The sequence below is a fragment of the Agelaius tricolor genome, unplaced genomic scaffold, assembly GCF_023055355.1.
Source record: "Agelaius tricolor isolate 1412-34295 unplaced genomic scaffold, bAgeTri1.0.p SCAF_10, whole genome shotgun sequence".
Taxonomy (NCBI): Eukaryota; Metazoa; Chordata; class Aves; order Passeriformes; family Icteridae; genus Agelaius; species Agelaius tricolor.
Window position 1 is genome coordinate 26,776,949 of NW_027269270.1, and position 11,908 is coordinate 26,788,856.

The 11,908-nt window shown below is 42.5% G+C and overlaps 1 protein-coding gene across 4 annotated transcripts in view; it reads right to left on the reverse strand.

Moving 5' to 3' along the window:
* The window catches only part of ZNF148 (zinc finger protein 148), a 42,239-nt gene extending 31,252 nt beyond the window's left edge, over positions 1-10,987 (reverse strand). For 2 of the 4 annotated variants that reach the window (XM_071435324.1, XM_071435321.1), the window contains exons 1-2: positions 10,345-10,986; positions 9,649-9,850 (exon numbers count right to left, since the gene is read on the reverse strand). The gene's annotated coding sequence lies outside the window, so the exon portion shown is untranslated. Of the gene's footprint in view, positions 1-9,648; positions 9,851-10,344 lie in introns of all 4 variants that reach the window. The other 2 variants (XM_071435323.1, XM_071435322.1) reach the window with 2 other exon arrangements.
* Positions 10,988-11,908: the final 921 nt, after the last annotated feature.

An 11,908-nucleotide genomic window follows, 5' to 3' on the forward strand; every position in this document is an offset into this window, starting at 1 on the left:
AAAAGAAGAAAGCAAAGTACAGAGCAGCTGCTTATCCAGTTCATGGACATTTAAAAAGGTAGGGGCTTTGGAGTTCATGTGTCATGAAATAATATGGCATAATATTAAGATGCAATATATTAATAATATAAAGAGGATGGTAAAATTAAGTGGCACAAGTAAAGATCAATGCTGCAATTTTAAGGCTTGCACACTTGACTTACACCTAAAATTGCTCTTTTAAAACCGTGTTTTTCTTGTAATATCTTTACTTCAGCTTCAATATTTTCTAAAAGGCCATATACATGTACTAAACAAAAACAGTAATTACAGAAAAATTCAAGACAATTACTTAATACATCCACATAGATTAAATAACACTGGACAATAAGCTAACAGAAGTATAACCAAGAAGGTTTTGCTCAAAAAACCTGGAAGTTAGCTGCAAAAGCCATCTTAGAGATTCTGGAAGACATTCCTCATTTACATACATGACAGCACAAGGAAAACTTACAGAAAAAAACCACCATTTTAAACCATAGGTGAGAAGGCTATGAATAACAACAATACAGATCTTACAGAGCCCAGGTGATATTTCTAAATCTTACTTCAGCATTTGACGTTATTTCAACATGGGCTCTCAGGTTGTGAAATCAATGCAAGTATTTTAGAATACAGGAACCATTCTCCTAAGTTCCAATTTCAACTTTAGCACATCACCATGCACAGAGCAGGCATTTTTTTCCCTAACTTCATTTCAGCAAACCTATTCAGGGTAAGATTACATTCTGTGTAACATCTCAAAACAAATTCTACAAAATGTGCTTGGCTCTCTCGGCATCAACCTTCCACCAAACAAGGAACATTTTCTCATCTCATTCTTCTGCAGAGGAAGCATTGTCATACTTCAGTGTACCTTCATTTTTAATGGATATTTACTTCATTTCAGCTGTGTTTTAAACACACCCTTCATCTATCTACACATGGAACAGAAACTCAAACAATCCAGTTAATCCGAAACATGACAGAATTAATACCTCTAGCAAAAGATTCACACCAGACAGACCAAGCAAATCCTATGCTTTCTGGACTGCTTTTCAAATACCACAGTGTTACCTTCAGGGGCCAAAAATGTGGGCCAGGAGACCTGAAAGAACCTAAAGTTCAAAGACATAGATCTCTACTCACTGCTCCACTCTTCAAACACTATAGGTTTATCCTACCTATATATATTAAAAAAAAGGCCTTTTAGTGACCTATCTATTCCATAAGGCTAATACACCTGGCAACTCAAAATTAAATATCTACTTCACATTTGCTAACATAAACACAAGGCAACACAGATGTAATATAGTCAATGGGAAAAAAAAAGCCCATATAAGAATCTCATCAAGTAAGAAAAAGAATCATAGAATGCTCATGACATTTCCATAAAGCATTTGGACCCTTCAGAGATGGCAGCTCTGGAATATAAAACCAGTGCAGTGACAATGATTTAGGTATCACTAGAAGCAGGATCTCAACCTGTATACCCTGGTGATAGCCTTTTCTTTCCTTTAAAGCAGGATAAAAATCAAGGAGCAGAAGATGTTGTGATGCTACATTAGGGAGAGCACTGACCAACAATGAGCCAGAAAAAGAAAATCTATCACTGCTCTTCAAATATTCAAGCAGTTACAAACTGGGCATCAAGGAGCAATTTTCATCAGTGGAATCAGGGATTGCTGTGGCCTAAACAGCACTACTCTGCTATAGCATCAGAACAGTATCAAGCACCTACATCAGGAATAAACAGAAGATTCAGCACATAAACTGACATGTGTTAGTATTTAAAGATTGTATGAAATAAGCCAGAGGAAAGAGTAGAAACAAACTCTAAAATCATGGAAATGAGCAATCAGGTCACTTTCTCAAAACCCCTCTTGGAACACAAGCATGTTACAGCCCATGTACATTTGCCAAGACAACAAAGAAGGTTTTTTTAAGAGTATACTTGTCTCCAGTTAGGATTTTTTTTTCCACACTGTTGCAACAAATCCACCACCTCCCTACTGCTAACCAACACTTGTGGTCAGATTAAATCAACTAAGAACTATTCCTATCCCACTTACATAAAATTCCAGAACTGTAAATCAGCCTTTTTTAATTCATTTTTAATCTCAATGACCCTCACTTCAAAAGAAAAAAAAAGGCAAATGGCAAATCAAGTATTAAATCCAGTGTGCTTCTGCAGTGTATCCTCTTCAAAAGACTATCCCCAACCTCTGCAAGAACTTCCAGGTAACTCTTTCCCTTGATACTTCAAAAATAGTATGAACAAGGAATCCCACTGACTTCTACCACATACCCCAAGGTGATTTTTCCTCATTACAGTTTTAAATTTCTCAAACAATTTTCAGGCACTTAAGCCCATTTTCAGATTGAGGCAAGCCAAAACATGAGATGTCTAGAAACAATTTTATAAGAGCAATAATAACACAGATATCCTGGCCCATTAGCTAACACTGAAAATAATCCAAAAAATAAAACACAGACTTCTCAGGATTGTCCCCTCTTAAATAAAAAGGTTGTGGAAATTGGATTCTACCTCAATAACTTTGGTGCCCTGCAGCTAAATCTCACTAATTAAAGTCCTAGAATACACTAAAACAGAAATTCAGAAAGATTAAAAGATATGATATATGTTTATAACAACTCCTGTAATTACTATGAATAAAAATCTTGACGGTTCTTGATGCCATTAACTCACAGACCAATAATTAAGGGCAACCATTCCAAACAGGTCTGAAATTTTTGAGAACTCATAGTCAAATAACTTCATGATGAAGCCAAGTTATAGTAAAACACATTCCATATAATCCATATTATTAAGCAAGCAGGAAATCAATCTGTAAAGCCAGAAAATATTCTGACAGGATTCAGATGAAAGAAAAATTCAGCATATTCTGCCTTTATGGACTGCTTTCCAGATCCTGGTTCCTCATCCAACCAAGTTGAGAGTCTCACATTGATGCAGCTGCACTCACCCAAGTTCCCTCAATGCAAAGATGTGTTCCACAGGTAACAGGGCAACAATGTGTAACAGAATCCTTGAATGGTTTGGCTCGGTGGGGACCTTAAAGATCCCCCAGATCCAAACCCCCTGCCAGGGCAGGGACACCTTCCACTGAGGGCCCCATCCAGCCTGGCCTTGAATACTGACAGGGCTGGAGCATCCACAGCTTCTCTGGGCAACCTCTTCCAGTGTCTCACCACACTCACAGTCAAAAGTTCTTCCTAATAGCTACTCTAAATCTACCCTGTTTCAGTTCATTACCCCTTGCCCTAACACTACCTGTCCAAGTACCCAAGATAGAAGCACAAGAGCCAAGACTTCTCTGCTGAACTTGTGTCCAACCAGATGTGGGAAATTAAGAGTTGCCCAACGGTACAGCAAATTTTAGGTACATCAGATGTAACTACAACAGATTCCACTTTTTCTGCATGTGCAGCCACACCAGCATCACCAGCACAACTGCAGAAAGCCCCCTGCCTGTCCTGTGACCCACAAGGAATGTAATCCAGGGGTGACACAAAGGAACACTAGACAGTAAAATGTGAGATCACGCAAAGAATTGACGGATTAAATTTTCTGTCAGTTTGTCCTTTTACATTGCTATTCCTTGGAAAGTGACAGTAAACTCACACTTAAAGCTGCACTACATTTGATGCAATATAGTGTATGTAACACTGATTCCTAACAGGCACCAGCTGAACATGCCTGGTTTGCATGATCTACTTTTAACTGTCAGATTCAGACAACAAGCCCACTGGTTTTGTCTACAAATTGCCACCTACTTCACATCTTCCAGCAAAATACTGTGACAACTGGATGATCATCCTCTGTGTGCTCCTCTTCTATAAACTCTATTTTAATTCCCCTCTCAGTAACTTAATTTCATCATTGGTGATCATAAAAAAACACATTTCAAATACATAAAATTCTTTTCTACGAGTCATTTAAAAAGACAACTTCATCATCTCTACCAGGAAAAAACAACACTAAAGTCAAGTAGCTTTTCCTTACTTCATTATACCCCATAACAATACAAGCTTTCCTGCTCCTCAGAACACAATCACATAACTTTGAGATCTTTTTGCTGACTCAGACAAAAATTCATCACAAAATATAACTGTCAGATTCACCAGTGACAGAGGAAGCTCCTGAGAACCACAGCCTAATAAAGCTTTCCTCCTTGAAGGATGACAGCAGTCTTTCCCATATGAAAGATTCATTTTTATTTGATATTGGTAAAGCAATATTCACTCAGGGCACCTTCACACTAGACTTTATTTTCAAGAAAACCAGTTATAAGGTCAAAACAGAAGTTGAAAACCAATATTTCATGGGCATGTCTGGAAAATCTGCAAGTGATTTTGGTAAAATAATTGTATCATACGTTGGTGTCCCGAGGATTAACTACCTCCTTCTGCAGTTGATCTACAGTGGTCAATACAAAAATTTTCTTCAAAGTCAGCAATGCAAGATTACTCTAGCAAAAAGGAGTTGGTTGAGTTTACCAATCTATTGTGAAAAACTTCTTTGTTAAAAGAAACTTTACAGACACAAAAGAGAACATGTCTTAAATTTATGTATATAGTTACTGTTGCATCAAGAACTGCTCAGTGCTATAAATGACCCAACTTAAAAGCCTGGCCATTGTCATCCATCTCACATGTATTTTGTTTGATAGAGACTGACATGTAACAGAGACCTGTGTTAGAAACCACTCTGTGTATGTGGTCAAAACCAGAGGAGAATCATGCCTCAGGAGATGATAATTCCCTTCAGAGTGCTCCTATTTAAGACACTCTGAAATCATCCACTGAATCTGGAAAATCTGACTGTTATAATGCCTATAGACTAAAAAAATCATCCGTGGATCCTGTGAAATGTATTTATTTCTTGGCTTACATTCTCACTTTGCTCTCTCTTCCCTGCTTTTACAAAACTGAAGAATGTCTGCAGTGCAATTCTAAAGATCACTTGTTGAAAGCAAGCCTGGAGAGTTTTCAGTACCCACGGAAACCTGCAGAAACCCAGTGTATTTAGAAACTGCTTCCTTGCTTTGCCCCTTCCCAGTGACATCCCAGGCACTAAAACACACTGCTTATTGTTTGGCAAAATAAACTTCACTTTGTGATGAACATTTCTCATTCTCCAGGACTAGAGCTTTAGGCCAGACAGCATCATAAATACATGCTACTAGAGTCTTGCATATCTGCATGCACACACACTTTTTAGGAGCATTATCACCATTTCCTTGATTCAAATACAATCCTAACAACAGAAAAAGAAAAATCTGACAAATTTTCAGGGCAATCACATAGCAGGTAATATTCAGAGAATGAAGAAAGTTGGGTTTTCCCTTTTCTTAAATACTGCTAGTGATCATGTAACTATGACACATCTGCACAGCATCAGTATTTCTCACTTCACCTCTTGCACTGAGGTAACCTGACCTAGTCATGATGTTACTGGCATTGTAAACCTCTCTAATGAAGTCTTTTATATCCATGCTGGGGTGCATAAGTAACAAAAGTTAATAGAGACTTTATGGGAAATTATTACAAAAACATTTAAGGCAGTTGTACAAGTTTTTATGAATGGGCATCTTTTACCCTTGCAGATGCAGCTGCCATTTGAAACTATTTTAGAGCAGAAGGCTCTATCAGTCACATAGCCGAGCTCACACAGATATCACAACTGCCCTACACATGAGTAATATCACATGTTATATCAAGAAATTGGTTTATGGACATTTTAGAAGCACCTTGAGTTTTGGTTTTTATGTTGGATTTTTTGGGTTTTTTCCAGTGCAAGAGATGTAGACAGTTTATATTTGATAGGCTGTTCATAAATTATAGTCTACTGCTGTTTGCAGGTTGGAACTTCTTCCCACACAGATTTCATTTTATCATCAGACTGTTTAATTCTGCGCTTATAAAAATGTCATCCTAGTCATAAGGGAAGAATTAGACAGCACTGTCTTAAGATTTTCTGCACATACCGTGACAAGATGCAGATACTGTGATACTAATATGCCAGTAGAGTGTATCAGTTCCAGGATCAGGCCAATACACATGCTGTTATTGAGCTATGGTTGCTGCTTTCAAAAGTGCAATGAAATAATAAAATAATATAACCTAGTAATACATTAACTACATTACAGTATTCACAATGCTATCCCTTTATATCATAGCCTGGAATACATTAACACACTGATAATATGTTAAGAGTACATTAAAAAATATTTTGGAGCAAAAGCAGTACCAGCTTCTATACTATCTCCCAAAATAATATTCTGAGAGTGTGAAAGAAGTTATCAGGAGATTCTAACCCTTCTGCATGTTGTGGATTGCACAGTCTTTCTAAAAGACAGCGAATTTCCCCTTGGGACACACTTAGAATCAAGTTTTGTGAGAACATATTATAGGTTTTTTCCAAGTATTTTATCGAACATGATGAATGATATACAAAAAATATCTCTACATGGAGTCAGGGAAAGATAATTTAATCACATATAATATTTGAATACTCACATATGTTATTGTATTTTAATTTGTACAATAAATTGTAAGTTAAATAGTTTAAAATTTTATCACTTGTGTGGTTTATGGAATTACTGCTGATGTATAAAACATTCTGTTCTATGTAGATTAAAAAATGTATATTTAAAATGTATATAGAGAACCAGCTAATGAGCTAAACAGATGGGGTTGTGTATTTAACTTCACTGGAAAGTACTGAAATAAAGTAACTAACAGCACTTGTGTAAATGAAAATAAATCTCATGAAAATCTGAATGGATTTTCCTTTGTTAGACAGAAATTTGTGCTTGGCATATAACTACATATTATAGCCAATGGCTGTGGTTTGCTGACACATCTTGTCAATAGCTAGGTCTCAGCTGTTAAAAAACAATAACTTTGTACATTTAACTCAATACTAGTACAACGGTTTCTGCACAGATACCAATTAACAGAACTGAAAAAAGAAAAAAAATCATGAATCTCAGTACTTCAAGAAATATAATTTTCCCAAAAGTATTTCTTTCAAACAAACCCTAAACAAATTAAAGTGGAACTTCATGACAGTACTGATCCTTTACATAAGCCCTGCAATCAGATAGAAGCAGACACCCATGTCTGGTTACATCCATGGAGCCTTTGTGGGACCACTTTTGTCTTTAAACACTCAGTTATGCAGATCAGACTGCAAGCTGAAGGTTTGAATCTATTTCATCAAAAATGATGCTGTTTGAAAGGCAGCTATCATTAAACTGCCAGGCAAAGGCAGAGGAAGTACTTATTTTAAATAAAACCTATCTATTTCTCTGTTAGATCCATTTAAGAGCCTGCAAAATAAAAAATATTTCCACCGGTGCTTACTTTTCACTGCTTGTGCCATTCATTTAACATATAAGACATGTTAAGTTTGGACAAGAAAGCTGGATGCTTCATTCCATATTTAGGGCAACAGCAGTATCTTCATTTACAAAAGACATTACCCCAGTGTTACTGTTTCTTATTTAACTTCCACTATTTCACAGAGAAAAATGTATTTTATGTTAGAGCCAAAATTAAATCAAACTTAATCCCAAATTATGCTAAACACTTAAAGGGGTTTTGATAGATTAAGGCCCACTCCATCAAGCTGCTCCCTACAGACAGGTCTCCATTTGTAAGAGCCCACACAGCAATCCTTGCTGGAGGAAGACACTACAGAGATTCCAGTCACAAAAAAATCACAAATGTCTTGCAGCAGACACAAAAAACAAACCCACCATGTTTCTCCCCAATTAGAATACAAACACTTCCTTCCCATAAGTGCATGTTTAAATGTTTAACCTAAATCCATCTACTAACAACTGATACCCTGAGCTCCACTATTTGCAAATCTATTTTACTGAATCTGTGGTGCAGAGAACATATCTAGAAGTGAGATAAACTCTTTAAGATGTACCATCACCATATTTCACTAGAGTAATATATTATTAGCACTCTGACAGTTCAACTCTATCATTACTGGTACACAGAAATTCTCAGAGGGAAGTACAAACTTCCAGCCTCAATGGTTTTACACCAACTGTCTTTAGAACATCCCCACGCTCCACAGTGCTTTAAATCCTCATACAAATAAACTTGTACACACTGAACTCAGAGGGAAAACCACCTTTTGAAAAATTACATAACAATATTCCCAAAGTATATATTCCTTCAGGTGAACAATTCAGCCTGCAACATAACTTTTCACATTCTGAATAATTCTTCTCCCTTTTTTTTTAAATCACTGTGGTTGTTCAAGTAGCTACTTACCCACTTAATAGCTTGATTTCATGATGCATTATATTAGGGATTTCTCCATAAACAGAATATGTTTGCAATACAGTAGGCATGAAGCACACATAGACAAGACAGAGTAACAGAAGCATAGATTACATACACATCTGTTCTCTCAGGTCTGAGCCCGAGAAGCAAAGACAGAAGGACACATGCACACAGCAGTCTAAATGCAAGAGATCATCCTCATCTTTTTCAGCTTTCTTCATTTATATCAGCTCACTGACTGAAGTACAGGTATACTTGAGGAAGAGGGGCATGCAGACATCCAGAAAAAAATACAAAGAAAACACTTTTGGAAACTGAACACACACACACACATTCAGTTGCCTATTCATGAGGAAAGACCATGACAACAGTTTTCAGGAAACTGCAACTGAAACTGAATTTTGTTTTCCTAAATTACTGCAACAAGAGCAGGCTTTGCTGGTCTGTCCTATGAATGTGTGAGTACCAAGAGCCTGCAGATCCCACGAGATGCACAGGAAAGCAGGCCTCATATGCTCCAGAGCTTCCGGTGCAGCCAAACTCCTGCAGATGACAGCTGTCACTGGACAATGCACAAACCCAAACACTGCAAGTGAACACTGGAAAACTAACATGGCCTCAAGGTATGCAAACTTCTCACACAGCAGGAGAGATGTTAAGTCTCAATCAAACCACTGGTTTATCTGAACTGATTTTGAGAACAGGATAAGAACAGCTGCAAAAATTGATGTAGGGTAGTACTGTTTTTCTACTTCTTCCATTCACAAGGCATATTGACCAAACTCATGGAGAATGGCTACAAAATTTATACCACTTACAATAACAAAATTGCATATGGGCACTCCAAAATGTTGAAGCATGACGGGTGGGCCCATGTATATATTCCTAGCAAGCATGTAAAGTACTACTGACATTTGCAAATAAGTACAGAAATAAACAAAGCAACTGAGATCCTATTCAAAAGAAAAAACACAGTCCTCTGTCATTTGTCCTGTCCAGTGGCAAAGATGCTGCTCACCAGGACTAAGACATCTCTCCCATCTACAACTTCTTGGACCAGAATGTCACGTGTATGCAGACAGAGATAGGTCATGCTCCAAGCAGACTTTCAAAGCAAGACTAAAGTTGTGATCACTGGATTCCACACATCCACTTTTTTTTAAAATCATTCTGCAAAATCTCTCACAGCTGCCCTAAACAGTTTACAAAAACAAAGTGATCAGAGAGATGACTTATGTTTGCAACATAAATGTCTTCCCTTTCCATGAGCCAGCTTAATGCAGACGCTGCTGCACTCACCCCAGCTGAGGTTTGGCAGGAATCGGGGGAGGAATGATGTTGATGAGTGAAAGTGTTTGAAGCCCAACTAATTTCTCTTCAACTCCTACTGGTCCCCCCTGCTCTCCCAAGCCACTTCCAGCCTGGCACTTGTTAGCAGCTCCCGACGCTGGGGAAAAGAGGTGCCGTGCAAAAGCTTCCTCCGAGCAGCTGAGAGGAGACTCTGAGAAGGTTATGCAGAAATAAAACCAAACGAAATGACTGTTCGCAGGTCGGCACGCTTCACCTATCTTACACCGGGAACAATGGAGAGGCGGGCAGCGAGAGGATACGGCCCGGGAGGACGGGGCCGGCGGGACGCGCTGTCCGTCCGTCCGTCCGTCCGTCAGCTCTTTGTCCGTCTGTCAGGCAGCCCCGCCGGCCCCATCCCCGCCGCCCCGGCGCGGCCTGCGCGGCCCCGCGGCTCCCGGCCGGGGGAGCGGACGGAGCGGGAGCAGCGGGAGCAGCGGGCGGAGGGCGCCCGCCGCCTCTTCATCCCCCGCTCCCCGCCGGCCTCTCCGCGCCGGGGCCAAGCGCGGCCCATGCGGGACGCACCGCGCCGCGGCCCCCCCTTCCCTTCCTTCCCTCCTTCCCCTCCCTGTCCTCCTCCTCCTCCCGCCCTCCCTCCGCGCACCGAACGGCCCCGACCGGCCCCGGCTCGCTCCCGCCGGCACTTACCGGCCGCAGAGCTGCGAGGAGAAGGCGGCCGGGCCGGGCCGGGCCGGGGCGCGGCGGCGGCGGCGGCGGCTCAGAGCGGCCGTGCCGCGGCCCCGGGCATGGCGGGGGCGGCTGGGCGCAGGCAGGGGGGGCCGGCGGGGCGGCGGCGGCGGCGGGGGGAGCCCGGGGGGAGCGGCGGCGGCGGCGGCGGCGGCTCCTTCCTGCTGCTCCGCCGAGCGTCCGCGGGCGGTGACAGCGACACCCGGCCAGAGCGCCGCGCGCGCGCTGCACCACGGGAAACGCGCCCGGAGGACCGGCGGGACGGGAGGAGGAGGAGGAGGATGGCGATGACGGCGATGGGGAAGCGAGCCGGGAGACGGGAGCCGGGAGCCGCGCCGGGGCTGCGGCTGCTGCCGGGGCGGGCGGTGCCGGGTTACGCGCGGGTCAGGAGGCCGCCGCGGCCGTGGGAGCGCTGCCCGCGCCGGCCCCCGAGCGGAGGCGGGGCGGGAGAGACCCTCCGGGCATCGGCCCCGGCGGGGGGCGGCCCCCGGGCCCCTCGGTGCCGGGCCGGCGGCTTCATGCGCAGCAGGGCCGCCCGGAGCAGAGAAGGCCGGAACGGCCGCGGTCGGTGTCAGGGAGAAGGCTCAACTATCGCAGAATTGTTGTGGTGGGAAGGGACCTCTGGAGATCATCCCGTCCAACCCCCCGGCTGGGCAGGGTCGGCTGGAGCAGGTGGCACAGGAACGCGTCCAGGTGGGTTTGGGATGTCTCCAGAGAGGGAGATTCCACGACCTCCCTGTTCAGGGCTCTGCCACCCTCAATGTAAAGAAGTAAAGCCTGATCTGGTTCCCCACTCGTGATGCATCTCTGGGCTCAGGCCCCACTGAAGGCTGCCATGCCATTACACAGGTGGTGTGCCTTGGACTCTCAGGGCTTCCAAATCCATTTGAAAGTCCCAACATGAGTTTTCTGCACTGTAATCTCCATTATCATGATGTTCACCATGATCCTGCACAATAAACCATTTGGAGAATTGCTAGAGGCCCAACCTTAAAACCCAACGCCTTCCCTGGACTAGCTCTCCACCCAAACTGGCTGCACCTCTGCAGCCTGGGCTGTGGCATGGTGTCACTTGCACCTGTCAGCTTCACCTCTTTCAGGGGTTACCAACTTTTCCACGTTTCTCTAAATAAAGTCTTTCACCCAGCAACGCGCATAAACACGTGCGTACCTCGATTGCTCTGTGTCATTTGCGTATAATTAAGCATGTGCTTAAGTGCTCTGCTGGATTGAAGCCAAGATCTGCATAAGCTCTGTTGGGTAAAATTTACCAGCTTCGCTGGGCTTAGCTCTGTGACTCATTCAATCAGCAGAAGCCCAAAGCTTTTTGCTACAAGCTTAGTTATTCCCAGGCTGTCCTACAGGATCACCCTGTCTCCGTGATGGGGCTTATGCCCTTCTCTCAGGTCCTGTTAGAAGTGAGAAGCATCTGCCTGGTGAGTCAGCTGGACACAGGGTTTCGAGTTCCTTCAGCAAGATGCATTAATAAGGTTCTGCACCCTCACGCAGGTCAGAGGTTGTGCCA